The following is a 25186-nucleotide window of genomic DNA, read 5'->3' as shown; positions in this document are numbered from 1 at the left end:
GAATAATAGCATTAACACTGTCACCACAGGGTGGCACTGTGGATAGCAAAAAATATATACTATGCCTATAATAATAAATCAGGGGTTGGCAAAGTCATTTTGTTTCTGTTTCATTCTTTCATTCATTCATTTTGATTCTGTTTTTCAAGGGTTGTGGTACTTAAATGAGATTTGTGTACACAGACAAGGTTCATAAGAAAATGTACCCCAGCACTGCAATTCAAATAACTCAAGCATAGTTTGTTAAAGCAAATATAAACCTAGCCACTAAATATACTGTAAGCTTTAACATATGATGATACTGATATAAAGGTCTTGTTTGGGCACTTTGGGGGTTATTTATGAAAGGCAAATCCACTTTGCACTGCAAGTGCAATTGATAGTGCACTGAACGTGCACTTGGAAATGCAGTCGCTCTAATTCTAAGGGGTAGATCTGAAATGAGTCAAAGCTCTGCTGATTTTATCATCCAATCATGTGCAAGCTAAAATGTTGTTTTTTATTTTCCTTGCATTGTTCCCCTTGGATCTACAGTGACTTTACTTCCAAGTGCACTTAGAGTGCAAAGTGGATTTGCCTTTCGTAAATTACCCCGTTTGTGTCATAGGAGTACAACAATCTGCTCCTGTCCCCCACAATATCCTACCTGTAAATCACTCTGTTTTACCTTCTTGATCATTTGTTCGTTTTGTGTTTTTTTTTTTTTGTTTGTTTGTTTACATTCTGTATTTATTGAGTTTTGTTTAAACAGGAGATACAGAAACAAATGAATTATTGACCAGGAGTATATGGTACAACAATGCATCAGACAGTATAAAACACAGAGGGACATCCATTGTTCAGTGAAAAACAGGCAGTAATCAAGAGATACAAATATTGACGTAAATTAAAGAAAATTCCAGCCAACCTGGTATCAATTGGACAGTGACCTGTAGACATCAGAGCTTATGATAGCTCAGCATGACAGTCTCTTTCCATTCCAGTACCTACACAGGGGTGAGCGGAAAGCCAAACAAGGTAACACAGGGAAATGTAGGAAGAAAACTTCCAACTGGATATGGTAAGGTCTCAAAGGAAGAGAGATAGCATGCAATCAGCAGGGCCAGTGAGAGAAGAAGAGAAAGAAAACAAGAACAACATATTTGGAAAGATAGAAAATGTGGGGAGGGCAGTAGAATCAGGGAAGAGAGGGGCACATGCAACAGCAAGCTAGAAACCTCATAATCTATAGAATGTCATACCAGGGTAGCCATTAGAGTGCACCGTTTGGCCAGTATAATCTGTTTCATGTTTTATTCCATGCTTAAGATTCACACATATTTTTATGTTCATTGTCACCCCCTATTTTTCCTTTTTACTTATAACTGTTCTTTACATATCTATTTATTCACTACACTGGGTTTGAGCACTGTATGCTGTGCACCCTCTGGTGCTTATGTTTTTGTTTTATGTCTTGTTACTTTAATAGGGTTTGGCTACTAGGTTCAGGGACACAGACTTCCTGCTGGGTTCACTGAACCAAACAAAAGAGAGGGAATCCCTGTAGCTGCATGACCATGTAGTCCCTAGAATCTGTGTAAGAGTGGTAACCTCAGCTTTGACTCCAGCCAGGCCAACGCCCCCAACTGAACCAAACTTTGCCTGGTTTGCTCATCCCTACTCCCCAGTATTCCTATAGTCTTCTAACAATATTGCTACCAGAACTGTATTTCATCTTCCAAATATTGATAGAGAAAAAGTTGTATTAGGCCGCGTACACACGCGGGGACTGTTCGGCCAACTTTGTCCGCTGAACAGTGTTTCGGCGGACAGTCCGCCCGTGTGTGGGTGTTCAGCGGACAGTTTCAGCGAACAGTCCGCTGAACAAGGTTTTTCGGAATTTCCGAAAAACTGTCTGCTGAAACCTTGTTTCAGCGAACAGTTCCCTCGTGTGTAGGCTTGTTCGACAAACTAAGTTCCGCGCATGCTCAGAAAGGATTTACACGCCGAAAGTTATAATGCAGTGTATAGGACGTCGTATTTTTCATCCCGTCGTACGTGCCGTTCACGTCATCGCGCACGGTTTCAGCAAACTGTTCGTACGTCGTGTGTGGCCATGTCCGTCCATGCTAATTTTGAGCGGACTGTTTGCCGAAACTGTTTGACGGACAAAGTTGGCCGAACAGTCCCCGCGTGTGTACGCGGCCTTAGTGTTGTGTGTTTTATACAGCTCAAGATTTTTTGAGGCAGCTGTTTTCTATTGGGTGCTCTTGCCAAGATTTCTGTTAATCAGTATTTCCTTAATCTTGCCCAGTTTTGTTTTTACCCAACTGCATTCTATTCAACATGTAGGGGAGGAAGCTATTACCATGGCTTAGAGCATACCCCTACTATATTTCAAATTAAATTAAATGTAACTGTTCATGGTGCCATTATATCAAGACCTTTCTGTAATATACTACTGTCCTTTTGAGTTGTAATTGCAAGCATTTGTGTAAAAAAAGAGCACAGGTGACTGGGCACTGGCATGGAGGACATGTACTATTGTAAAAAAAAAAGTAAAATGTTTAATTGCGATTTAAAGGCCAAAATTTTAAATATATAACTGCTTTAAATAGCATGCTTGGGGGATGCCTTAGAGTTGCACACAAAGTTACAGGACAGTTAGAGTAATGAAACAAGATAACCCTTTAAAAGTGATATCAAAAAGTGCTTTGGCCAAAAAATTTCAGATAATCGGCAGGTTAGTGTTTACAAGCAAACTGGCCAGGGGTCCTGGGTGAAGTAATTGACAAAATATTATGTTGCTCAGGGTCCTTGTATAGTTTGTTTTACAAACACCAGCTGGCCAGGGACCTATCATTTTGCTCTAGTAGCATATTTTTCTCAAAATTGTTTTTAAAGGAGAGTTACAGCCAAAGCTCATTTGATTGTACTTCTCCTGTGAATCACAGGAGTGCAGTTTGGTTTTAACTTCTGTGACCCATTTCAGCAGACACCGGGCTGAAGCAGACAAATTGGTCTTTGGGTATTGGCGGTGCCTACACCTCTTAACCTTCTCGAGGTACTCTTGACAAAAGCAATAATTGGTCTTGCTGTAAAAACAGAAATTTGATGCATCTGTCAAACAGGTGTGGAAAAATTGATCCTTGGGTTTTAAACGTGCCCATGAAATCTATACCAAGAAAATATGTCAACATAAAATCAACACTCACAAAGCTAGGCAGTCTAGACAGTCATGCAGAGATTTGAGATCCCAAAAACACTTAATCAGCGACATCGGCATCAAGGGGCTCAATAGCTGCTCCATATCCAGGACTGATTCATTTTGACAAATGTCAGCCGGTCAACAGAGTCTGGACAGGCCCACTCTTTTATCTGTCACAAAACTTCCAGAAAAATGACCATTTGGAAAAAAAGCAGGACAGGGCAACTCGGTAGCTCAGTTGCATACGGGGCAAGTTCTGGCCAGTGGTCTATTCTCAGGACCCAGAAATCCAGTGGATTGTCTACTGGAAAGCTCTCCATGTCTGTTTTGCCCTTGATAATCTTCAGACACTGCCGATAGGATCTTGAACCCTGACAGCCCTGGGCCCCGAGGACTGATTATTTTTTAAAATGCATCGCTGAGGTGGCCCCCTTTTCCACTGCTCCTCCTTTGACCAACAGAGACCTCAAAACAAGCTTTACCAGGAGATTGTAATCCACCAGAGTCTGGAAAGGCATTACACAAACTCCTCTTTAAGGTGTCCTCAAGATATTCCATCCTGTGCTCCCTCTATGAGGGTAGGATGAGTTCTGAGACTTTGCCCTTGTAATGGTGATCAAGGAGGGTTGCCAACCAACAATGCACCTTTTCCTTAATGCCAAAAATTCTCAGGTCCTTTTGCAGGCTTTGAAGAAAAAGGGAGCTCATGCACCACAAGTTTGTGGAGGCATAAGAAGCCTTTGGGGTCACTAAGGATTACAGTATCTGGAACTTCCTCCTCCCAGCCACGTAATACTCCCAAGGTTTCTGGAGACTAAAAATTATCCCTTATGCCGCGTACACATGATCAGACTATCTGGCGGACTTAGTCCGGCAGACAATCCGCCGGACTTTGCAGTGGAGGTCCGCTAGACTTTCCAAACGAGAGGACTTGCCCACACATGCCCACACATGACCAGACTTTTGGAGGTGGTCCGCCGGACCTTTTGGAGGAGGTCCGCCGGACTTTTCAAATAAACAGACTTGCTCACACATGGAGTAAAGTCTGTCCAGGTAGAAGGGACTAGCGAAGGAAGTCAATGTCGCCACCTCCATTGGCAAGATTGACATCTTGCTAGCCCCGTCGCCTGGTATGGATTTTAAGGGGAACCCCTACGCTGAAAAAACAGCATGGGGTCCCTCCAAAGTCCATACTAGACCCTTATCTGAGCACGCAGCCCGGCCGGTCAGGAAAGGGGGTGGGGATGAGCGAGCGCCCCTCTCCTGAACTGTACCAGGCCATGTGCCCTCAACATGGGGGGGTGGTTGCTTTGGGGAAGGGGGCGCCCTGCGGCCCCCCACCCCAAAGCACCTTGTCCCCATGTTGATGAGGACAAGGGCCTCTTCCCGACAACCCTGGCTGTTGGTTGTCGAGGTCTGCGGGCAGAGAGCTATTTGGAATCCGGGAGTCCCCTTTAATAAGGGGGCCCCCAAATCCCGGCCCCCCACCCTATGTGAATGAGTATGGGGTACGATGTACCCCTACCCATTCACCTGGGGGAAAAAAGTGAAAATAAAAAACACACAACACAGGTTTTTAAAGTAGTTTATTAGTCAGCTCCGGGGGTCTTCTTCCGACTTCAGGGGTCTTCTCGCTGGGCTCCTTCACTATCTTTTGCTCTTTTGCCACTCTTTTGCTAGCGAAGGAGCCTGGCTTTCTCCTTCATCATCGTCGTCGCCGACCGGGGGTCTTCTTCCGACTTCAGGGGTCTTCTTTCGACTTCGGGGATCTTCTTCCGATTTCTCCCGCTTTTCATTCCTTCTGCCAGGCTCCAACGCTATCTTCTTCCAGCTCTTTTACTAACGTTAGCCCGGTCTTCTCATTTGTCGCTGTTGCTGTCACCTCCTTCTTCTTCCCTTCTTCCCTTCTTCTCTTCTTCTGATGTTGACATGACACTCTCCACGGCTGTAATGCCAGGGACGCGTTACGTGGCGACTTATATAGGCATAAGGGGCGGGGTCACCGGGTGATGTCACATGGTGACCCTGTCCCTTATGATGTCACAGTCCCAGCATCCCCCGGGACTGTGACATCATAAGGGGGCAGGATAGAGCTTGCATCATCTCCACCAGCTGTATGGAGACGTGGCAGCAAAACAAGCTCCAGCACTGAGCCCTGTCCTGCATCTTTCATAATTGCAAGCAGAGTTACCCAGTGATTTGTGAACAAAATATATTGTCCCTGACCATGCTTGTTGTCAGCAGTAATGTGGACCCTGCGGCTGACTGTCTTGCCCAACAGTGCCAAAACATTTGCTTGCACATTATGGTACAGAGCTGAAATGGCCTTACGTGCAAAGAAATAGCAACTGGGAACCTGCCATTGTGGTACAGCACATTCTGAAAATTCACGGAAAGGGACAGAATCCACCAGATGGAAAGGCAGGAGTTGTAAAGCCAGCAATTTGGACAAGCTGGAATTTAGACACTAGGGAATGTGGGTGGCAGGGAGTGTATGGGGCAAAGAAATTTGCCTGCTAGACTCTACAGTTGATGGTGTGCTGCTGGCAGACAGGTTGCAAGGACATGTGACACCCTTTCCTATACCATCAAACCTGAAAGGGAAGGCTGCTGAGAGGTCATGAGATATAGCAGGGTAGACATGAAAGGTGAGGAGTGAAGAGGAGAAGAATTGTGTCCCTTGTGTGTGTCTTTTACGTGCTCTTGCCAATGGGCTGAGTGGCAGGAGGTTAAATGCCTTGTCAAGTATGTGGTACCAAAATGGTTGGTGTTTTTGTCACGCTTGATCTGCTTACAGCAGAGATTGCAAATTGCAACAGTGTGATCGGCTGCACATGTGCTAAAAAATGCCCACACAGCTGTGGGAAGTGGGCTGGGAGATAACAGCTCCACAATCTGATGGAATAGGGTAGCTGCTCTCTACTCTTCCATGATGGCTGCCTCTGGAGGACATCCTGCATTGTTGAGGTTGTTTCTACCTCTTACTTTTCCTCCTCTGCTCCAGTGACCTCATCAGAATCATCCTCTCCTTTTTCACCATCACTGGAGCCAACTTGGCAATACGCTGCAGCTGGGGGAACATGACTGCCAATATGTTGTTTATCAGTGTTCTCTCCTCTCTGTAAGTTCATGTTACTTCTTTCCTCTACCTCAGAACCAACATCAGAATCAAGTAATGTCTGTGCATCCTCAAAAATCAAGTGGCTGACGCTGTGTTCAAATAATTCAGCTCACTCCACCATGCATGATGCTGGGGCAATGACAGGAGTAACTGTGGATAAGGAGGCAGAAAAAGCCACTCTGGCAGCTGCGGTGGACTGCACACTAGTGTCAGCTTGGCTCATGGAGGATGATGAGGATGGTTTAGTAAGCCAGTCCACATTTTTATGGTGAAATTTAAATACAATGTTATTTACCTCCACTATCCAAATCGCTTCATCTAAAGTCCCAATCTTCCCTTGATACTTACCTATTATCGGGATGGAGGCACTTAATTGTTCCTCATTTAAAGTCCCAAACTCCCCCCCCATTTTTTGCATAAGTTTATAAAAAAGAGTCAATATTTGCAGTGTTGAGTTGACCCTTCTTTTCCAAGACCTTTACAATTCACCCTGGCATGCTGTCAATCAACTTTTGGGCCACATCCTGACTGATGGCAGACTATTCTTGCATAATCAGTGCTTGGAGTTTGACAGAATTTGTGGGATTTTTTTTTCACCTGCCTCTTGAGAATTGACCACAAGTGGATTAAGGATTGTGGATTATTATATACCGGTATTTATTATAGCAAAAAGTAAAAAATATTGTATTTTTTTTTCAAAATTGCCGTGCCATATCACAAAAAATGCAATGTTATTTATCTCCACTATCCAAATCGCTTCATCTAAAGTCCCAATCTTCCCTTGATACTTACCTTTGCATAAACTTAATGTAATTGTCAATAAAAGCCTTTGACACTTTGACACCAATGTAATTATACTTCAGTATACCATAGTAACATCTGAAAAAAAGATCTAAAAACAATGAATCAGCAGACTTTGTGAAAATTAATATTTGTGTCATTCTCAAAACTTTTTGCCATGGCTGTACTAACACTACACTAACACTCAAAGTAAAATGTTTTGTAAGGCTGTATTAACCTGTTTCCATCCGTGCATTAGCCAAATGACAGTTACAGCGTGGACCTACATTGCCGGGAGGCCGTCAATAGATTTCTCCCCTTTGCGCGCTCCCTGCACGCCCCCTGCAGGGCATGTGCTGTGATCACCCAGTCAATGAGACTCGGGTGATCACAGATCAGAGAAAGGGCACAGCCTCTTACCACGTGATCAGCTGTCAGCCAATGACAGCTGATCACGTGATGTAATCAGAAGATCGGTAATCACTTTTTTTTCTCCTCACGCTGTCAGCGTGAGGAAAAAAAGAAGCCGATCATCGCCTTCTGTGTAAGGAATATCGGTCCCGAAGAGGAAGAGGCACAGCCACCTCATCTGTGCCCACCAGTGTTGCCTGTCAGTGCCACCTGCCAGTGCCCACACAGTGCATATCAGTGCCCACCTGTGTATATCAGTGCCACCAATCAGTGGCAACTATCAATGCCCACGAGTGCCACCCATCAATGCCCACCAGTGGTACCAATCAATGCCTCATCAGTGCCACTTAGCAGTGCTGCCTATCAGTGTCACCTATCAGTGCCCATCACTGTCCATCACTGCTACCCATCAGTGCACATCACTGCCACCTATCAGTGCCCAATTCCAGCTATCAGTGCCATCTATCAGTGCCACCTATTAGTGCCCTTCAGTGCCACCTATGAATGCCATTCAGTGCCTCCCATCAGTGCCACCCATCAGTGCCCACCAGTGCCACCTCATCAGTGCCCACAAGTGGCACCTTATCAGTGCCCATCAGTGCCACCTATCAGTGTTCACCAGTGCCACCTTATCAGTACCCATCAATGCAGCCTATCTGTGCCCATCAGTGCAGCCTATCAGTGCCCTTGAGCCCAACCTCAGCGTACATGTCAGGGCTCTATCAGCACTAAACGGGCGAATCTCCGTGCGCACATGCACACATGCGCCGCTGGGCAATCCAGGCATCGTGGCGTGTGTGTACACCGGTCTGCCCCTTAGGCGAGCATGTGCGCGTGTGCACGCACAATGCGCACACATGCGTGCGCATTAGCGCTGTTTGGCGCCAGTGGCCCTATTTAAGGATGACAGCTGCACTTATGCGGCGCTGTTTGTCTGCAGCTCTGTACTCAAGATTCCTGATACCTGCCTGTTTGATTTGTGATTCCTGGCCCGCCTTCTGTCTGACCTCACTGACCTCTCCAACCCTGATCCCGGCCTGCCTGGCCCTGTTTATGGACTTTGCTTGATTACTGCTGCTGAACCTCTGCCTGCCATTGACCTTGCTTTTGCCTACTGTATCTGCCTGTCTGCCAATCCATTGTAAAACGGCCTGCCTGACCATCCCCCTGCTTGCTCTGTGTGTGCTGTGTTCCATCCAGGTCCTGTTTCCGCTGTCCCGGTGTCCGCCAGCCTCTGGTTGCTGATCCACTGTCTGCTCTGCCATCTCCTGCAGTTCCAGCTATCCTGAGGATCATCACTTCACTCCGCACCAGCCGCTGCAAACCTGCTCAGACACTCCTACCCCGCTGTACTCACAGAACCATTGTTTCCATTCCAGTGGTCCCTGAACCAGAGCCATAAAAGAGGTCTTCTCCTGCCAAGTCAGGCTCACCACCAGGTACCTAACAGTACATCAATGAAGGAGAAAAAAAATTACCTGTTTGAAAATTTTATAACAAAATATAAAACAGTTTTGTATTTTTTTTCAAAATTTTCTGCCTTTTTTAATTTTTATTAACAAAAATAAAAAACCCAGAGGTGATCAAATACCACCAAAGGAAAGCTCTATTTGTGGGAAAAAAATTATCATGATCAAAAATTTCATTTGAGTACAGTGTTACATGACCGCGCAATTGTCATTCAAAATGTGACAGTGCTGAAATCTGAAAATTGGAGGGTTTAAATGACCAGTAAGCATGTGGTTAACCACTTCAGCCCCGGACCATTTTGCTGGCCAAAGACCAGACCACTTTTTGCGATTCGGCACTGCGTAAATTTAACTGACAATTGTGCGGTCATGCGACGTGGCTCCCAAACAAAATTGATGTCCTTTTTTTCCCACAAATAGAGCTTTCTTTTGGTGGTATTTGATCACCCCTGCGGTTTTTATTTTTTGCACTATAAACAAAAATAGAGCAACAATTTTGAAAAAAACACATTTTTTTTTTACTTTTTGTTATAATAAATATCCCCCAAAAATATATAAAAAAATGTTTTCCCTCAGTTTAGGCCGATACATATTCTTCTACATATTTTTGGTAAAAAAATCGCAATAAGCGATTATTGATTGGTTTGCGCAAAAGTTATAGCGTTTACAAAATAGGGGATAGTTTTATGGCATTTTTAATAATAATTTTTTTTTACTAGTAATAGCGGCGATCAGCGATTTTTATTGTGACTGCGACATTATTGCGGACACATCGGACATTTTTGACACATTTTTGGGACCATTGTCATTTATACAGCAATCACTGCTATACAAATGCAGTGATTCCTGTGTAAATGACACTGGCAGTGAAGGGGTTAACCAGTGGGTGGCAGTGTAGGGGTTAAGTGTTCCTAGGGGTGTGTTACTAACTGTTGGGGGCTGGGCATTCATTTAGTGAACACTGATCTCTGCTTTAATCACATGGAGCAGAGATCAGCGTCACTTGTTGCTAGGCAGAACGGGGAGATGCTGTTTACAATGGCATCTCTCCGTTCAGCCTCCCCATGAGTCGATCGCGTATCGTATGACTCCGCGCCTGGATTCCCGGGGGTCCCAACCAGCACGTGAGTGCGCCGCCGGTGGCGCACTCGCGATGGCAGGGTGGCATTAAAGATTGGACGTACCTGTACGCCAATATGCCTGCCCGTGCCATTCTGCTGACGTACATCGGCGTGCGCTGGTCGGCAACTGGTTAAACACCATACTACACTAACACACTACATTGACACTACATTGACACTACACTGACACACTATACTAACACTACACTAACTCTCTACACTCAGAGCCACAATAAGTGAACACACTAACTCGCTAGTGGCAAACTGAGCCCAACACAATGCAAAAGCTTCCTATTTGAAGTTATCTATTATAGTGTGGGGGTGGGATTATGAGCACTAATGCCGCGTACACACGATCGAATTGTATGACGTACTTAGTCCGTCATACAATCCGGCAGACAATCCGGCGGACTTTCTACCGAAAGGACTTGGCCACACACGGATACACAAACAGTCCGACGAAAGCTTGCGCGATGACGTACAGCACGTACGACGGGACTAGAAATAGGAAGTCCAAGACACAGCAAAGCACCCTTTGGGCTCCTTCTGCTGACTTTGCGTTAGTGGAAGTTTGGTTAGAGACGATTCGCGCTTTTCAAACTTCAGCTTAATTCGTCCATTTTCTGCGGCGCAGTCTGCCTGTGAGGTTTGTATCTGTCTTTCGGTACGCGTGGATCAGTTGGTACCTGTTTCGAATTGGAATATTAATCATAGGATGAGGATGAATAAAGACATTTGTGATAACTCTGTGTGAATATAAGCAGCAAAGCAACTTCACTTTTCTCACATTATGAAAAAGAAAAGAATGTGCTATATTAAAAAATCACAAAATTAGCAGCATGACGAATATGCTAGCTTCAATACGAACACTAGTTTTACAAGACAGAGCGCTTCCGCCCTGTAAATCCTTTCTGGGCATGCGCCATTCTTAGTCCGTCGGACTCGCATACTGACGAACGTATTGTCCGCTGAAACCAAAGTACGACGGGAAGATTGGTGTGCAAACCGACCTTCTTAGTACTCCGGACTTCACGCTGAAAAAGTCCGCTGAAGCCCACACACGAGCGGATTGTCTGGTGAAATGCGTTTCAACGGACTAAGTACGTCATACAATTCGATCGTGTGTACGCGGCATAAACCATCATTGGAGAAAGTCATCATCACTGTGTGCAATTAGGACTTGGGTGTTGGCTGAATGGGGGAACAGGTAATGTTTGGGATGACCTTTTGCTTGGCTTGAATGGTTTGCCCAACACTATTGTGGAGGCAAGTTTTTGTGATTTATGCTGGATCTACATCACTGGACAATGTAATGGATGATGAAATTACATTGTGATACATTGTTTACTTTTTTGTTAAAGCGGAGTTCCACCCAAAAATTGAACTTTTGCTTTAAGGGAAGGTGACTCCTGACATGCCACATTTGGCATGTAATTTTTTGGGGGAGGAGTGGAAACCCTCTTTTTAGAGGCATCCAGCTCCCACTTCCTTCCGGGCACCACGGTGCCAGAAGTAAGTTTACCTCTCCCCCCTCCCTCTCGGCAATCATCTGGGACACATCACAGGTCCTAGATGATTGCCCAGCTATTCACAGCATGCATCGTGGCTCGCGCATGCGCAGTGGGCGCCTGGCTGTGGAGCCACAGCTGGGCGCCCACAGTGATAATGCTGATGCCGCAGAGAGGAGGGGGAGATGAGAGGGGCTACATTCCCCCGCATCACTGGATCCTGGGACAGGTAAGTGTCTGATTATTAAAACAGCTGCAGTATTTGTAGCTGCTGACTTTAAATTTTTTAAATTTTTGTTGGAACTCTGCTTTAAGGACTTCTTCCAATTACAGCTTAATTTTATGCTCTCTATGCAATATCCTTTACATTTACCATCATCTATCTACTATAAGTGCCTACTTAAATCAAAGTTATATCTAATCATTTAGATCCTCCTGCTACTTATCTGAATGATCAGACTGTAACATGTTGCAAGGTTTACAATAAACATGAGCCGTGTTACACAACTCCAAAAAAAAATGTTTCAACCTATTCAAGCAATATTTCATATAGCCGCATCCAAATTTTATGGCTGTCTTAAATCTTACGTGAGATCTGACACCAATAGTTTTCCCTATAATTATGTAAACCCAGTGGAGTTGACAAACACATATTAAAATAAGTGTTTAATCTTGCATTTCACCACAATTACAAAGCTCAGACCTTAAAAACCCAAATTTAAACCACAATTCAAAGTAATTTATTGCCACTATTCCGAATGACTCATTTAAGGAAAAGCACATATGCATATCCTCTAGGTCAATGTTTCTCAACCTTTTTTCAGTCAAGGCACCCTTTAAAATTAGAGACATTCTCAAGGTTCCCTTTACAATTATGGACAGCCTCGAGGCACCCCATTCTAAAATGTAAAAAATGATTCTAATAATTTTACATAATGCAGCACCATCCACACATGTAGGACATCCAACATTACAGGTGATTTTTTCTTCCAAAGCAAATACACTTTGCACTCTGGTACTGACTAGTGTTCCAATGTTTCTCTTTTGCCTCAATTTCTCTCCATCAGGCAGCTAAAGTGACCCCAGTGCTGAGGGAGAGAGGCAGAGGAGGGTCAAACAAGGATGCTGTGAAGGCAACAGACATCTTCCTTATCAAATGATCACATCATTGGTTGTTAGGATGCCAGTGTCCAGAAAGTCATAATGGTGTCTAATGAAAACCTGTGGCTTTGTGTAACTAAAAGGCTTCATCCACCTGCTGGCTTGTCCACAATTTTTGATCAATTTTTAGGCATTTTGCCAAGGCACCATGAAGAAGCCTCAAGGGCCAAGGCACCGCAGGGTGCCTGAGCCTGAGCACCCTGGTTTAAAAACGATTCTCTGGTGGTTATTTAATATATAATCCTCCAGCCTCCATTATAATCCACAGCCTGCAGTAAGATTCTGATATATGCTATGAAATTAAAATTCCTTCCCCGGCCAACACAGATAATACAGTATTCCAAATTACATCATAATAGTCACCAGTAACTATATTGTATATATATATATATATATATATATTGTATTTCCTAGCCAGAAATAAAATCGTAATATCCCCTGTGCCATTATAGTCACCCAGGTAGCAATGATGACATTGTGGTATCTCAAATGAGTACATTATAACCTTCAGCCAGCAATAATATTGTACCCAATACCAGTATTATTTCTCCAGCCCACAATGGAATTATAATATCCACATGATGATTATGATCCCAATGACCCAGATAGGGCTGTGAGAGTGGAGTGATATTAAACAACCAAAAACATTAAATATCATAAAACATCACAAAAAATAGACCATGACACAAATTACTTTCATTGGAGTGCTATTGTCACAACTTTTATTAAATAAAAAGATAATAATGTAGCGCCGGTACTTCTGAAGAGTAGCTGCTATGTCTATAAATTTTGTTTTTCCCCAAGACTGTAGTTGAGTCTTGGGATTAATTGCTCTAAATTGTGGTTTTGGCATCAGTTTGGCTGGGCTGTACTAATGTTCTGCCTGGTCATGGGTGCCGTTAACACCTTTGACAGGCATTAGAACGCAGTCTGGTTGGACGCATTGGGTACCAATCTCTCTCTCGGAGCCAATCAGTGGGTGCATTGTCTTGCTGTGTATTCCAGGAGAGGGTACTTAAGGTGCTGAAGTCACGTGGTTCTGGGTTCAGGTCCAGTATGTTCTAACTAAATGGTCATGGTCCTCCTGACCAGCCCCTAGAGGCCCTCATGGCCTGGGGTGCGGATACATCCGTTTCCGAATCTCGGAACTGGCTAGTCTGAGGCACAGTAACTGGAAGTCATGCAACCAGGGGAGGACTCTTCGGAAGAGGGCCACGCGCGAGGCTGGCTGCTCGGTAAGAGCCTGGATGTTGAGCTGTATGGACACTAATGGAATTCACATTTCTTAAGGTATCGCCGGACCGTCTGCAAGATACTGGTACCACAAGAAAGTTCCTATTCCTATCCTTCTGTTACAACTAAGTTCCTGTGAGAGACTTTTTGTGTTCATCTAAAAGTTCGCAACCAAGAGACTTTGCTAAGTTTGATTCATGTGTCGGCTGCTAAGTCCCTAAAACCAGGACTTATCCGACGTTGGAAATATCCAGCTGCGAGTGGCTACTCCCTGAATTACCTAGAGAGAGACATTTATTAAGTGTCAGCAGTTTCAAAGTGCCTGAGCTTCCATACCTATACCCTCTATTCCCAACTAAGAGACTGTGTTACTGTTCAACATTTTAAGTAAATAAAAATTCCAAAAGGAATTCAAGTGTCGGTCTCTGCAGCTATTGGGCCATCAACCCCGGGAACCCCTAGACAAGAACGATGGGTTACAATGCGGAGGAGGTAAACGGTAAGCCCAAGAAAACCAGCTACTCCTTCGGGGGTCAGTGCTACAATAGCAATACCATCATTTAGACATTTATTCTACAAAACATGCATATATTCTAACACAACCATTAAATGTAATGACATCATGATATTTCAGCCAGCAGGGACAATACAATAGCCAGCAATGACATGATATCCCCTTTAAAGAGGAAGTAAACCCTGATGAGTTTACTTCCTCTTTCATTCCCTGCAAAGGTAAAGCATAATAGACTACTATGCATCGCATAGTAGTCCATTACGTGTCACTTACCTGACACAGGAGCCAGCGAAGTCACCGCTGTCCCCTGTAGTCCGGCGCATCCATCTTCTCGGTGGGTCTCGCTGCTCCACCACTGTCATTCGGCGAAGCCGCGATGATGTCACTCCCGCGCATGCGCACGGGAGCTGCCACTCATGGCATATCGCCGTTGACGGCGGCACGCTCAATGCGCCTGCCTCTCTTTCGGCCAATATCTCTTAAACCGTGTAGGTTTAGGAGATATTTCTTGGACCTACAGGTAAGCCTTAATTTAGGCTTACCTGTAGGTCAAAGTTGGTTGTAAGGGTTTACAACCACTTTAACATTATATTATTGCCCAAAAAGCAGAAGTATTTTTAACATTCTGTAAAGATTTTTTTTTGTACTCATACTGTTCTGCAGGATGAATTGTACTACAATCCTAACACATTTTTTGTAGACATTGTCGTATATTTTTTGACATTGCTATCTGCGGGATTTCTTTAGGATGACAATGGCAAGTTTAACTTTTTCTTGTTTCAGGAAGTCAAGTATATATAACCCAACCAAACATAATTAGGCAAAAGGATGCTTGAATTAATAAGTGTAAATCGTAAACCAAGCAAGAAACCAGTCTAATGGCTTGGAATGCCTGTGTTAATTGCTTTTCTGGCCTCCACACTGTGCAGAGACAATATCTTTGAAATTTAAAACAATTGAAAGGTGTTTTGCATCTGGACAATGCTGTACATTATACATGTGCACATCCACCATAAATCAGACTGGTGGCAGCATTAAATGTTAGTAATTCTCATAAAATGAAAAAAAAAAAAACTGATAACAGGTAGAACAGAAAATAACATTGTGTAAAAAAATATGTAAAGCATTTAAAATAAAGCATGAAATTATAGCACACAATCTTAAATACTACATTTATTGGTGTATAACACACACCATTTCACCCTGAAAATCGGCTGCAAATAGTGTGTGTATGTTATATGCCGATATTTCAATTTTAGCTGCCTCGGAAGGGACAGGGAGAGGGGACGGCACGAGCAACATCAGATTACATACAATGAGTATCTCCTGTTTACTTGGCGGCCTCTGTAATAGGAAGTCCTGTCTCTTGGGCCGCTGAAAGGACCAAAATACGAAAATATTAAAATTACAGATAAGCAAAATAACAAACACGCCAAAATACAAACTTACGAACGGACAAATTTGCGAAAAATATGAAACTCTGAAACAGTAAAAGAAAGAAAATTACATCTATAACAAATGATTTACATTTCGTATTTTCAATCCTTTGTCTGTTCATAATTTCGTATGTTCATATTTTCATTTGTGTGTTCATAATTTTGTTTCTTCGTCTGTTTGTAATTTTGTTTGTTTGTGTTCTCGAATTGTTCTTTTGAATGGGCAGTGTATTACTGAGTGATGTTTCTTACTTAACATCTTTAGCCAATCAGCTTATGCCTTTTGTGTCTGAGTCACACTGCATTGCTGAATCTTTTTAGATTCAGTTGAGGAGGAGAATGAGTCAAGTCTTGTGACTGAGGGAGTGGACTGGAGTAAATATAGTACTTATTAGAAAAACAAGCATAGGATTATTATTCTTTATTTCTTACGAATGTACGAATCAACGAAAAAGGCAATCTCACAAAAGTAACAATTACTAAATTATAAGTGGTGTATCGAATAAACAAAAATTATTATCTAACAAAGTTAAGAATTTCAAATCAAAGAAAATTAGACTAACAGAATTATGAATCATTTCATATCAAAGAAAATATATCTGTTACAAAAATACGAACGAGTCCGAATATGAAACCTTACGTCTTACGAAATTATGAATCATTAGACTAAAGGATTTAGAATCATTTCGTATCAACAAAAGTATATCTGTTATGAAAATACGAACGAGTCTGAATATGAAAACTTGCGTCTCACGAAGATACGAATTAACAGAAACGTAAAGAAACTAAACAAAACAATTTTTTTTGTCGTGCACATCTCACATGTCTAGTTGCCGAAGTCCCAGATCACAGCTAACCCCCCATGTGAATAAGTATCGGGTACATATTACCCTTACCCATTCACCAAAAAAGTTTCAAAAAGTAATAAACACAAGAAACAAGTTTTTGACAATTCCTTTATTAAAAAATAAAAAAATAGTGTCCCTCGATGTAAATCCATTGACAATCACGCCGTCTGCCGAACCGAAAAATAAAAAATGCTCCTGTCTCCTGGGAGGCCTCATGTTGAATGACTCCTCTGCGCTTTTACATTTCTGATGTAGGTAAGGGACACCTGGCCCAATCAGGGCACAGAATGCACCGTGCTGCAGGTTGTTCGTTGGAACAAACTCCCTGTAAATTCAAGTGTTCGTGGAATGGCCAAACAGGCAAATATTCGGCCAAAACCCATCCTAAGACTGAGCCACTCACCCATCCGTAATCTTAGCAGCTGCTCCTCTCAAGATCTTAGTGATGCACTGTTTCTTTTGTGCTTCTGGGACATCCCATTCTTCCAAGGTCTGCATGATCTGCTTTGTCCAGGTTTCGTGCTCTTTTCCGTTTGTTACTAAACTTTCTTTAGCCTGCCCTGGAATAGATAACACTTGTCTTGTTGCACTTGGTGACAAAGTTTCCCAGAGTGGTAAAGAAGTCTGCTCCTATGGTAACTGTGCTCACTCGCGTAGAAGCTCCTTCAGTGGGTGCGGCATGACTTGAGCTCCTTGGACTTGTATCTGGCACTCTCATCTGAAGCAGGCAGGCTTTACTGTACTTAGTCAGCTGCAGACTAGCCTTCAGGAAGCAGGCAGGGATTGCCCTTCTCCACTCTAACAACACAAGGCTGTGAGAGGTGTCTTGATCCATTTTCAGGTCCAGTACAAACACTCTGTGATCAGGAACTTTCGACCAGGTATTTGAGGGGATTTTGGCCACCACACTTAAATCCGAGTGGCTATTTTGCTCCTTACACCACTGAATAGCAGCAGCGAAGTCCATTTTGGCTGTTTCTGGCTTTTTGTCTTAGTGACTTAGAGAGAAATCCCAGACAAGTCCCCACTTGTAACACTTACCCCCACAGGAACCTCTGGATATGATGGGTTCTCTGTTTTGCCACTTTTACCGACTCAGACCCCACTGACACAACAGTTTAACTTAAAGTTAGTATGGTACCACTCTGTAAAAATGGGAAAATCCTGTTGCGCAACACCTTCGCTAGGAAAACTGAGTATGAAATATAGAAAGCTGCTCACATATAAAAGTGTTCTCTTCACTCAAAATAAAAATACAGGGGGTGTTTTATGTGGCGCTAGCTAGATTAATACTAAAAAGTGGTTTTACTAAAATAATAAATTTGTAGATGAAAAATAAATATATATAAATTCATACAGTGCATAAAAATGTGTCAAAAGTAGCAAAACTAATACCGGCAATAAAGTGCATAAAATATCAATATGACATGAATAATAAAGTGCATCAACAATAACGAAATAAAAAATACGGTACATGCCCCTGCTAAACAGGGGCTGAAAAACTTGGCCTTAAGCACTGGTGCTGGTGCCACAACACTGCAAACTCTCTCAGATAGTCTAGTTGGAGTGCAGGAATGAGCCATGCTGCAAAGCATTACATCAAAAATTTTAGTTACACGCCCCTGTTAAACACGGGCTGAAAAATTGGGCTGGTGGCATCACCCAGAACCAAAAATTTTCTTCCAAGATATCAGCGGAATCATTGAGGAGGAAGAGGATAGTCAGTCAACATAACAGGACAGTCACTCAGCATCAGCATAGGCAGTCTTGAAGGGATGTGACATTTCCCCAAAAAATATTCGGTTACATCAGCTTCAGATGCTTGGTAGCTGGTGGTGATCCAAGACTGATTCATCTTTATGAAGGTCAGTCGATCAACTGAGTCGGTGGACAGGCGCACCCTGTGATTGGTTACAAAGCCACCAGCAGCACTGAAGGTGCGTTCCGAAAGAACACTGGATGCAGGACAGGCCAGTAGCTCAATTGCATATTGTGCAAGCTCTGGCCAGTGATCCATCCTCAAGACCAAGAGGATTTTCGGTGGGAAAGGTGTCCAAGTCTGACCTTGCCCCTAGGTATTCCTGCACCATGTAAATCAGACGCTGGCGATGGTTGCTGGAGCCGATCATACCTTGGGGCTGCGGACAAAAAAATTGTCTGAATGCATTCAGACGGCCACCTTCTCCACCGCTCCTTCTGTGACTGACAGAAGCCTCAGCAACACGTTGTCCAGGACCAGGAGTTTGGAACCTCCCAGTCTCTGGGAACATGTTGCACAGACCTTTCTGCAAGGCCTCCCGGAGATGTCTCATCCTTTGCGATGGCAAGATAAGGTCCGCAACCTTACCCTTGTACTGTGGATTAAGGATAGTGCCCAGCCAGTAATGGTCCCTCTCCTTGATCCGAAGAATACGAGGATCCTTCCGCAGGATTTGCAGGATCAGGGAGGCCATGCAGCGTAGGTTAGCTGAGGCATTCAGTCCGAAGTCCTCTGGGTCACTAAGGACAACATGATCCGCAGCCACCTCCTCCCAGTCATGTAGAAGTCCACGGGTTTCTTGGGACTGTAAATCATCCCTAAAAGACTGCTGCTGCTGATGCTGAGTGCCAGGCTCCACCTCCATGCTGACACAATCCTCCTCCTCCTATTCCTGTGTGAGGGTGGCACAGCAGGAACACTGTCTGGATAAAGGGGGCCTTGTGCCCTGTCCATTATTCCACGCAGCGTATGCTCCAACAGGTGGACAAGAGGTACAGTGTCACTGATGCATGCACTGTCACTGCTCACCATCCTTGTGGCCTCCTCAAACGGTGACCGGACAGTGCATGCATCGCTGATCATGCCCCACTGGCGTGGTGAGAAAAAACCAAGCTCCCCTGACCCTGTCCTGGTGCCGTAGTCGCACAGGTACTCATTGATGGCCCTCTGCTGCGTGTGCAGCCGCTGCAGCATGGCCAAAATTAAGTTCCACATGGTGGGCATGTCACATATAAGGCGGTTCTTGGGCAGGTTCAACTCCTTTGGAGCTCAGCCGGCCGAGCACTGGCATTAAATGACGGAAATGCACACAGACTTTCCTGGCCTGCCTCAGGACATCCTGTAATTCCGGGTACCTGCCCAAGAACTGCTGCACCACCAGGTTAAAGACGTGAGCCACACAGGGCAAATGGGTCAGTTGTCCCTGTCGGAGGGCGGGTATCATCATCAGAGTCCTCAAAACACTGGGCATCCTCCTGGAGCATGTACCCAACACTGTGCTCAAACAGTTCGGGGGACTGCTCAGGAGGACATGGTGGGTTTAGAGAAGGAGTGACTGATGATGACATTGAGACAAAGGAAGAGGATGTGTTGACAGCTGCTTTGCTAGTACTGAGCCTGGGTGAGAGAGGATGAGGAGGATGAAGAGGGCTTGGTCATCCACTCTACGAAGTCTTCGGCATGATGCAGCTCAACACGTCCAGCTGCCGAAAATAAGGACAAGCATGTCTCATGGCCACGCGCTGATGAAGATGCACCGCGTCCACGACCAGCACTGTTGTCTCTAGACACAGAGCCTGCTTGCCCCCTTTTATTGGCTCTTGACTGTCTGCCTCTCCTTGTTGGCCTTCCAGACATAGTAATGGTCTGCAGGGAGATGGGAAAACCAGCAATTGGGTAGTGTATATTGTGCTGGAGGCACACAACACCCACTAACTCCTGCAGATGCCTTTATGATAGAAGAGCAGCAATAAAGGGTAGATACAGGTGTATACTATGCTGGAGGCACACAACACCCACTAACTACTGCAGATGCCTGTATGAGAGAACAACAGCAATAAAGGGTAGATACATGTGTATATTGTGCTGTGCTGGAGGCACACAACACCCACTAACTACTGCAGATGGCTGTATTAGAGAACAACAAAAATAAATGGTAGATACAGGTGTATACTGCGCTGGAGGCACACAACACCCACTAACTCCTCCAGATGGCTGTATTAGAGAACAACAGCAAAAAAAGGGAGAAACAGGTGTATACTGTGCTGGAGGCTAGGGATGAGCTTCGAGTTCGAGTCAAACTCATGTTCTACTCGAACATTGCCTGTTCGCCTGTTCAGCGAACAGTGAACAATTTGGGCTGTTCGCAGCAAATTCGAAAAGCCGGAACACCCTATACAAGTCTATGGGAGAAATCTAAAGTGCTCATTTTAAAGGGTAATATGCAGGTTACTGTCCTAAAAAGTGTTTGGGGACCTGGGTCCTGCCCCAGGGGACATGGATCAATGCAAAAAAAGTTTTAAAAACTGCCGTTTTTTCAGGAGCAGTGATTTTAATAATGATTAAAGTGAAACAATAAAAGTGTAATATTCCTTTAAATTTCGTAGCTGGGGGGTATCTATAGTATGCCTGTGAAGGGGCGCATGTTTCTGGTGCTTAGAACTGTCCCTGCACAAAGTGTCATTTGTGCAGGAAAAAAAGTCTTTTAAAATCACTTGCGGCTAAATTGTCGGGTCTCCGTAATACAGAGAACACTCAATGAGTGTTCTCTGTATTAGCCGACAATTCATTTATTCATTGATTAAAAAAAAAAAAAAAGCGTGGGGGTTCCCCTAAATTCAATTACCAGGCCCTTCAGGTCTGACATGGATATTAAGGGGAACCCCGTGTCAAATTTAAAAATAAAATTGACGTGGGGGTCCCCCCAAATATCCATACCAGACCCTTCAGGTCTGATATGGATATTAAGGGGAACCCCGCATCAAATTTAAAAAAAAAATTGACGTGGGGGTCCCCCTAAAAATCCATATCAGACCCTTTATCCGAGCACGCAACCTGGCAGGCCGCAGGAAAAGAGGGGGGGACGAGAGAGCGGCCCCCCCTCCCTCCTGAACCGTACCAGGCCACATACCCTCAACATTGGGAGGATGCTTTGGGGGTCTGTGACCCCTCAAAGCACCTTGCCCCCATGTTGATAAGGACAAGGGCCTCATCCTCACAACCCTGGCCGTTGGTTGTGAGGGTCTGCGGGCGGGGGGCTTATCAGAATCTGGAAGCCCCCTTTAACAAGGGGACCCCCAGATCCCGCCCCCCCCTGTTTGAAATGGTAAGGGGGTACAAAAGTACCCCTACCATTTCACAAAGAAAGTGTCAAAATGGTTAAATAAGACAAACACACTTTTGAAAAATTCCTTTATTAAAAATGAAAAAAATAAAAAAAAGATTCCAGCAGTGCTAATCCACTCTTGCTATCCAGCGACGGATCTCCGGGGTCCAGCGATGGATGATCATATCCAGCGACGGGGGATCTCTCAGTCCAGCGCTGTCCATACATCCTTCTTCTGTCTCCACTCCGGAGACACTGCAGAGAGCCCAGCGCTGACGTTTCTTATATTAGGAGGGCGGGGCCACCCGTCACCTGACCCCGCCCCCTCTGACGCTGGTGAAGGGAGCCAGGGGTTCCCCAGTGACGTGTGGGTGACCCCGCCCCCTCTGATGTAACGGAAACCTGCGTTACATCAGAGGGGGCGGGGTCACCCACACGTCACTGGGGAACCCCTGGCTTCCCTCCCCAGCATCAGAGGGGCGGGGTCAGGTGACGGGTGGCCCCGCCCTCCTAATATAAGAAACGTCAGCGCTGGGCTCTCTGCAGTGTCTCCGGAGTGGAGACAGAAGAAGGATGTATGGACAGCGCTGGACTGAGAGATCCCCTGTCGCTGGATATGATCATCCATCGCTGGACCCCGGAGATCCATCGCTGGATAGCAAGAGTGGATTAGCACCGCTGGAATCTTTTTTTTATTTTTTTCATTTTTAATAAAGGAATTTTTCAAAAGTGTGTTTGTCTTATTTAACCATTTTGACACTTTCTTTGTGAAATGGTAGGGGTACTTTTGTACCCCCTTACCATTTGAAACAGGGGGGGGGGCGGGATCTGGGGGTCCCCTTGTTAAAGGGGGCTTCCAGATTCTGATAAGCCCCCCGCCGGCAGACCCTCACAACCAACGGCCAGGGTTGTGAGGATGAGGCCCTTGTCCTTATCAACATGGGGACAAGGTGCTTTGAGGGGTCACAGACCCCCAAAGCATCCTCCCAATGTTGAGGGTATGTGGCCTGGTATGGTTCAGGAGGGAGGGGGGGCCGCTCTCTCGTCCCCCCCTCTTTTCCTGCGGCCTGCCAGGTTGCGTGCTCGGATAAAGGGTCTGATATGGATTTTTAGGGGGACCCCCACGTCAATTTTTTTTTTTAATTTGACATGGGGTTCCCCTTAATATCCATGTCAGACCTGAAGGGCCTGGTAATTGAATTTAGGGGAACCCCCACGCTTTTTTTTTTTTTTAATCAATGAATGAATGAATTGTCGGCTAATACAGAGAGCACTCATTGAGTGTTCTCTGTATTACGGAGACCCGACAATTTAGCCGCAAGTGATTTTAAAAGACTTTTTTTCCTGCACAAATGACACTTTGTGCAGGGACAGTTCTAAGCACCAGAAACATGCGCCCCTTCACAGGCATACTATAGATACCCCCCAGCTACGAAATTTAAAGGAATATTACACTTTTATTATTTCACTTTAATCATTATTAAAATCACTGCTCCTGAAAAAACGTCCGTTTTTAAAACTTTTTTTTGCATTGATCCATGTCCCCTGGGGCAGGACCCAGGTCCCCAAACACTTTTTAGGACAGTAACCTGCATATTACCCTTTAAAATGAGCACTTTAGATTGTGAACGTTCGAGTCCCATAGACTTTAATAGGGTTCTAAAGTTCACACGAAGTTTAGGTCTGTTCGCAGGTTCTGGTGCGAACCGAACAGGGGGGTGTTCGGCTCATCCCTACTGGAGGCACACAACACCCACTAACTCATGCAGATGCCTGAGAAAAGAACAAACTGTCCCTGCCTATCCTTCTCTCCCTGTTTATCTAGCTCTTTCCCTGCACACCAACACACTACACAAGGCCGCTGCGCTGGTGGCCTTATATAGTGTGGGGCGTGTACTAAACTCCCTGAGCTATAATTGGCCACAGGCATCCTGCCTGTGGCCAATTATGGCTCTCCTCGCTGCTGCCGGTGCTGTGATTAGCCAAGCATGCGGGGTCACAGTGCATGCTTGGCCAATCATGAGCCAGCAATGCACTGTGATGGCGCAGTGCATTGTGGGCCGTGAGTGCCACACAAATTTGGTGCGAACGGCCCACCGAGTTCTGGCTGCGGGCGAACAGACGCTGTTCGACTCGAACATGTGTTCGACTCGAACACCAAGCTCATCCCTAGTAGCCAGAGTATTATTTGTCAATGTTATTACATTTTGTGAACATATGTAGCCGGGTGCTGTTGGCTGTGTGCAGCTCTCTAAAATTGGTCTAGCTTCACTACAGTTCTGTTGATTGCCATCCTATTCACATCCTTTAGTACAGCATCTTTAAACCTGTTCGTATGCCTGTTTGTTGATTCATGTATTGTTTAACTGCATTGCCATTATTCAACCTTTCAGTCTATTGTCCAGTCTATTTTCTGTGCAGTATTACAGAGTGGTAGCATTACAGGGGGTGTTTTATGTGGCGCTAACTAGATTCATACTAAAAAGTGGTTTTACTAAAATAATAAATTTTTAGATGAAAAATAAATATATGTAAATTCATACAGTGCATACAAATGTGTAAAAAGTAGCAAAACTAATACCGGCAATAAAGTGCATAAAATATCAATATGACATGAATAATAAAGTGCATCAACAATAACGAAATAAAAAATACCTCAGTTACAAAATGCATGCAGCAGTGCAAATAGTGCAAAATCACCTGACATATTACTGCCAAAATTCTAAAAAATATTGAATAACCAGTGCTTAGAAAATGAAGTGTAACACAAATAACAATATAATAAAACTACTAAAACGAATAAAACGTTATTTTCAATAAAAAATCCAAACTTACATTACAGTAAAACTTTGATAAAGTCACGTGGTTGTGACGCAACGCGTCAGGGAGGAGTTGAGGTGTCGCTTGTTACTTCCGGTCGCGGCCGAGACCGGAAGCACCGCTGTTTACATTCCTGAATTGTTTTACTGTAATGTAAGTTTGGATTTTTTATTGAAAATAAAGTTTTGTGCGTTACTACTCATTGGAGCCCCCCCTTACTCTTTTATATATTGCCTGAATTACGGATATTGGAGGAATTAGCTGGAGTTTTTGGAGGCTATATTGCTAATGGTGGAAGATTACTTACTAACCACCCCTCAAGCATGATCCGGTCCGTAGGGACCTTTATTGGAGGTGAGAGGCTGGGGGAAACAAGGTGTGCATGTAAAGCACTGAAAGGCAAAGGAAGAGTGAACACCATACTGATTGCTCACATTGCATGAATACTATCAATTGCTAAACGGATTGCACAATTTTTGAGTGGACTGTTTAC

The sequence above is a fragment of the Lithobates pipiens genome, unplaced genomic scaffold (assembly GCF_037356315.1).
Source record: "Lithobates pipiens isolate NorthernLeopardFrog02 unplaced genomic scaffold, aLitPip1_a1.2 Scaffold_27, whole genome shotgun sequence".
Taxonomy (NCBI): Eukaryota; Metazoa; Chordata; class Amphibia; order Anura; family Ranidae; genus Lithobates; species Lithobates pipiens.
The sequence above is the reverse complement of the archived record's forward strand: the minus strand, read 5'-3'. Positions refer to the sequence as shown.